This window comes from Manihot esculenta, chromosome 11 (assembly GCF_001659605.2).
Source record: "Manihot esculenta cultivar AM560-2 chromosome 11, M.esculenta_v8, whole genome shotgun sequence".
Classification (NCBI taxonomy): domain Eukaryota; kingdom Viridiplantae; phylum Streptophyta; class Magnoliopsida; order Malpighiales; family Euphorbiaceae; genus Manihot; species Manihot esculenta.
The window spans coordinates 16,775,408-16,782,011 of record NC_035171.2 but is presented as its reverse complement, the minus strand read 5'-3'; positions in this window follow the sequence as shown (position 1 = coordinate 16,782,011).

Below are 6,604 nucleotides of genomic sequence, written 5' to 3'. Positions count from 1 at the left end.
CTACAGGAATTCCGATGCCGGACTCGAGCCGGGTATTACATTCTCCCCCCCTTAAGAACATTCGTCCCCGAATGTTCCTAACACAACATAAACACATAGAAAAGGGGAAAAACTAACCTTAAAACAGATATGGGTATTGCTGGAGCATGGACTCCCGAGTCTCCCACGTGCACTCTTCTAGGTTGTGGTGGTTCCACAGAACTTTCACCATTGGTATCTCCTTGTTTCTCAATTTTCTGATCTGGGTGTCAAGGATCCGCACTGGCTGCTCTACATAGGTGAGATCACTTAAGATTTCCACCTCAGGTTCACTCAGAACCTTCTCTGGATCTGACACAAATTTTCTCAACATAGAAACATGGAATACCGGGTGAATTCGTTCCATAGAAGTCGGTAAATCTAGCTTATACGATACAGGCCCGATCTTCTGCAAGATCTCAAAGGGACCAATGTACCGTGGGGCCAGTTTACCCTTCTTTCCAAACCGAACCACTCCCTTCATCGGAGACACCTTAAGCAATACCATATCCCCCTCCTGGAACTCTATCTGCTTCCTACGGATGTCTGCATAACTTTTCTGTCTGCTTACAGCTGTTCTGATCCTCTCTCTGATGATAGGCACTAACTTGCTGGTTATCTCAACTAACTCTGGCCCTGCAAGAGTTTTCTCTCCTACCTCTTCCCAGCAAACAGGTGTTCGGCACTTCCTCCCATACAAAGCTTCATAAGGGGCCATCCCTATGCTAGCATGATGGCTGTTGTTGTAGGCAAACTCCACCAGAGGTAGATGCTGCCTCCAAGAACCGCCAAAGTCTAACACACACATTCTCAGCATATCTTCAATGGTCTGGATGGTCCTCTCTGACTGACCGTCTGTCTGTGGATGGAAAGCAGTGCTGAAATCCAACCTTGTGCCCATTTCATTTTGCAGACTCCGCCAAAACCTGGAGGTGAACTGAGGTCCTCGATCTGATACTATCGACACTGGAACTCCATGCAACCTTACTATCTCGTCTACATACACCTGCGCCAACTTGTCCACAGAGTAGTTACTCCTGACTGGAATGAAGTGAGCAGATTTAGTGAGTCTATCCACAATCACCCATATGGAGTCTAGTCTGTTAGACGTCGTCGGTAACCCCACTACAAAATCCATAGCTATGTTCTCCCATTTCCATTCTGGAATCGGCAGTGGGTTAAGCATTCCAGCCGGCTTCTGGTGCTCTAGCTTCACCCTTTGACATGTCTCGCAGGCTGACACGAACTGTGCCACTTCTCTCTTCATTGCTGGCCACCAATACACCCTTCTTAGATCTTGATACATCTTGGTGGCTCCCGGGTGAATGCTATACCTCGCATTATGAGCTTCCCTCATAATGTCTTCCTTTAAACTGCTATCATCTGGTACACATAACCTCTTACCGTGCCGAAGAAGCCCCTCACTATCAAATCTAAACTCTGCACTGTTGCCCGACTGAACAGTTCTGGCAATCTTCACTAACTCGGGGTCTTCGTGCTGTTTCAGAGCCACTTGCTCTAGAAACACTGGTGTCACTCTCATCTGTGCGAGCAAAACACCTGTACCAGATAACTGCAACTGTAACCCTTCTTCCATGAGCTTGTAGAAATCCTTCACCACCGGTCTTCTCTCTACTGCAATGTGGGATAAACTGCCAAGTGACTTTCGGCTTAAGGCATCAGCTACAACATTCGCCTTGCCTGGATGATACTGGATCTTGCAGTCATAATCACTGAGCAATTCTACCCACCGTCTCTGCCTCAAGTTTAACTCTCTCTGACTTAAGATGTGCTGCAGGCTCTTATGATCCGTATAGATCTCACATTTTACCCCATAGAGGTAATGCCTCCACATCTTAAGTGCAAAGATAACAGCTGCCATCTCAAGATCGTGTGTCGGGTAATTCAGCTCGTGCTTCTTCAGCTGTCTAGAAGCATAAGCTATCACTTTGTCATTCTGCATCAACACACAACCTAATCCCACTCGGGATGCATCACAGAACACTATGAAATCTTCATCACTGATCGGCAGAGCTAACACCGGTGCTGAAGTTAAACGTCTCTTCAACTCTGCAAAACTGTCCTCACATTCCTCTGACCACACAAACTTCTGATTCTTTCTGGTCAGTCTGGTCATAGGAGCAGCTATCTTCGAAAAGTCCTGAACAAACCTCCGATAGTAGCCGGCCAAACCCAGAAAACTCTTGATCTCGGTCACCGTAGTGGGTGTAGGCCAGTTGGCTACTGCCTCTATCTTTTTGGGATCTACGGCTATACCGTCCTCTGATATAACATGTCCCAAAAAGGAAATGCTCCTTAGCCAGAACTCGCACTTGGAGAACTTGGCATACAAGCCATGCTCTCTCAAGGTTTGCAGCACTATCCTCAGATGCTGGGCATGGTCCTCTGCATTCCTGGAGTACACCAAGATATCATCAATAAAGACGATCACAAAACGATCCAAGTACTCCCTGAAAACCCTGTTCATGAGATCCATGAATGCTGCAGGGGCGTTAGTCAACCCGAACGGCATCACAAGGAACTCATAATGCCCATATCTGGTTCTAAAAGCAGTCTTGGATACATCTCCTTCCCTGATCTTCAACTGGTGGTATCCGGATCTCAGATCTATTTTAGAAAAACAACCTGCTCCTGCCAGCTGGTCGAATAGATCATCGATCCTGGGTAAAGGATACTTGTTTTTTATCGTGACTTTGTTCAACTGTCTATAGTCGACACAAAGTCTCAGAGGTCCATCCTTCTTTCTGACAAATAATACTGGAGCACCCCAGGGTGAGGTACTCGGGCGGATGAAACCCTTAGCTACCAAATCCTGTAACTGCTCTTTCAACTCTCGCAACTCTGCTGGTGCCATCCTGTAGGGAGGAATAGAGATCGGTCTAGCATTGGGCATCAACTCAATCTCGAACTCTATTTCCCTATCTGGTGGCAATCCTGGAAGCTCTTCAGGAAACAAATCTAGGAAGTCTCTGACAACTGGTACTGAGGCTGGTTCCCTAACCTGACTGTCTAGCTCTCTCACATAAGCTAGGAACCCCTGACACCCCTTCCTTAACATTCTACGAGCCTGGAGGGCTGATATCAAACCCCTAGGTGTCCCTCTCCTGTCTCCTCTGAAGACACACTCTGACCCATCCTGGTCTCTGACACTGACTACCTTGTCTCTACAGTTCAGGGTAGCATCATACGTAGATAACCAGTCCATCCCTAGAATGACATCAAAATCTGTCAACTCTAGAACCACCAGGTCAGCTGGAAGGTATCTACTCTCTATGCACACTGGACTGAACCGACAGACTGACTCTGCCAAAGATGGATCACATTTGGGTCCACTGACCCATAGAGGACACTCTAACTCAGACACCATCAGACCCAACCTCTCTGCAGCTCTAGAAGAAATGAAAGAGTGAGAAGCACCGGGGTCCATTAAAGCATACACCTCTGAACACCCAATGATGAGATTACCTGACACCACCGTGTTCGACGTGTCTGCCTCCTGCTGAGTCAGGGTGAAAATCCGTGCTGGGGCTGACGGACCTGCACCTCGGGAACCCATCCCTGATGAAGAGGCTGCCCCTCTTCCTCTTCCTCTGCCACTACTTGGTGGTATGGCTGAAGCTACTGGCTGTACTACACTGCCCGTACTCATCTGCTGGGATGGTGCAACCAAAGTCGCCTGAGGACATTCCCGTGCATAATGTCCCTCCTGCCCACATCTATAGCAGGCTGTGGATCCCAACTGACAAGCTCCTCTATGCTGTTTGCCACACCTCTTGCACACTGGAAAATCTACGCCAGAACTGGAGCCACTACTCATTCCTAGACCTGACTTAAGCCTGTTCCAGAACTTGCCTCTCTTTCCTCTGACTTTCTCCCATCTCCTCTTACTTGCACTTACTGTACCCTGTGAGGAGGAACCTGGTTTAGCACCAGAAGACTGTGCCTTAACTACACCTTGACTTATAGCACTGGCCTCCATCTTTCTAGCAGCATCCACAATAGAGTGGAAACTTTCCTTCTCCGCATGAAGAATCAAAGAGAAATACCTGGGATGAAGCCTTGTGGCATATCTCTTTGCCTTCTTCTGATCTGTATCATATGCTTGACCGACATATGGCAACAATTCCAGGAACTTATCTGTATACTCATCAACGCTCATCTCCTCCGTCTGTCGCAACTGCTCAAACTCCACAACCTTTAGTTCCCTGGAACTGTCAGGAAAAGCCCAGCCAGCAAATTCGTTGGCGAACTCTTCCCATGTCATACTCTCAAGTCTCGGGTCCACATAGTTCTTGAACCATTCTCTAGCTTTCTTACACTTTAACGTGAACCCTGCCATCTCAATGGCTCTACCATCATCTGCTCCCAACTCACTTGTTATCATTCTGACTGCACTGAGATACTCAAAGGGATCATCTCCTGTATTGAATTTCGGAGCATCCAACTTTAAGTACTCGGTCATCTTCACCTTACTTCCCCCTGAAGAACTGGGTTGCTGTGCTTCCACAACAGGGGCTACTGGTTCAGGAGGTGGTGGTGGAGGAACTGGTTCCCTCACTTCAGGCTGTACTGGACTTGGATGAACAGGTGGGGGTGGATACATGTGATATGGTGGATAAAAAGCAGGATAGGGCATATATGGCATGTAGGGTGGATATGGGGCAAAACTGGAGTAATCCGACGTGCCTCCCATCGGATACTCTGGGCCCTGTGGAAAGGGTGGATAGCCAAACCCCGAGGCCTGAACGCCTCCCTGGGACTCCCCCATACCTTCTTCTGACCTTCCTACACCCATGCTTGCATCTCTACTCTGATCCTCTTCCCTCACACCTCTTTCTTCTACTGACCTTCCCCCTCTACTTACTCCTCTCCTGCTCTCGTCAGAAGACCTTCTAGGGTCTCGTGACGTTCCTTCCCTGCTTGACCTGTGAGATCTTGCCCTGGGCAAGGCAGGTGGACGAGCAGCTGTACCCTCACTTACGGGTGGGACTCCAGTCAATCTCGCGGATCGACGAGTTCCTCGCATCTTCACTCTCTGGGAAACAACAAACACATAAAACATAAGCAACACATCAAAAAAATGCACATGCATAACTCATGGCATTGCACATCAGCATATAGACAGGACTGACATCCTATCCTAGTGGACATGTTTTCCTATGGTGCTTGACCTGCTAAACCTCTCTATGAGCCCAACTCTCTCTCTATAGGTCCGACCATATGAACCTAGGGCTCTGATACCAATCTGTAACAGCCCGGAAACCGAACTGCCACCGGCACTAGGATCCAGATCGACTTAAGGTCGCCGGGACCCGTAGTAAGCCTGCTATCCTGTCTGTCTACCTGTAAAATCCCATACATGATCATACATTTGCTGTAAAAACATAAAACTTTTCTTCATTCCAAGGCTTAACCTGTACATGCACTCTCTCTGTGCTCTACCAATCCCTACTAGAGCTCCTCATGGCTCTAGGCGGATCAATCTCATAATGTTAAGCCTGGTTTTTGCTCATAAACATACAACAATAAAGAAACATACATAAACTGATCATGTGACTCCACCAAGGGATTACAAGTCTTATAAATCAAGCACCATTCTATACACTATACATATACATTAGCTCTATACATTTACATTTACATGTCCATACTAGCTATTACAAAACTCTGTACTCTTTCTGTACCCTGCTGAGTTCTCTCTGACCTCTGAACCTGCACAACTGAAGTTAGGGGAGAGGGATGAGCTACACTAGCCCAGTGAGTAGAATAGGCAAATATAGGTGATAAAACATGCTCTCATGGAATGCAACACATAATCACATAACCTCGGCCGGACGGATCAAAACTCCCTCTATCTCATCTGGGGTACCTAAGTACCATGTGCCTGGTCCCCGTAGGGCTGTTCCAGGTCTTTATGCCTGGTCCTCGTAAGGCTGTTCCAGGTCTTTCCTCTGAGGGCTAATGAATCCTCACGAAGTCCGTGCCGTCTCACATAAACAATGTACAAGGAGCAATGCCAAGTACAAGGATATATGCAATGCATCATCTTTGTGTACACTAATGCACTCACCCTAAAGCATAGTCATGATGCATGAAGCATGAGAAAATATCAGTTATCATATTAAAACATGAAGTTAAATTCCACTCACCTGTAGTTCTCTCTGCACTGACTCTGCAGGTTCGGACTCTGGACTCACTGCTGATGTCCCTGATTCCTCTGGTCCGTGCCTACACAGGTGGACTCAAATGAGGGACTAAACTCACTCAAGAACATCTCTAAGAAACTCCCCAAAACCCCTCTAAACAATCCTCAAACCATCACATAAGACATGCAAAAGGAAGCTGGACAGGGCACTTTCGGCGGCAGGTTCGGCGGCCGAAACCCCACTCCAGAGACGAAACTCATGCATGTTCGGCGGCACCTTCGGCGGCCGAAGGTCTCGTCCAGAGACGAAACTCACACACTTTCGGCGGCCAAACTCCCTCTTTCGGCGGCCGAAAGTCCCTTTCTAAACCGAAAGCCTAGCTTTCGGGGGCAACCTTTGGCAGCCGAACTGCCTCCACA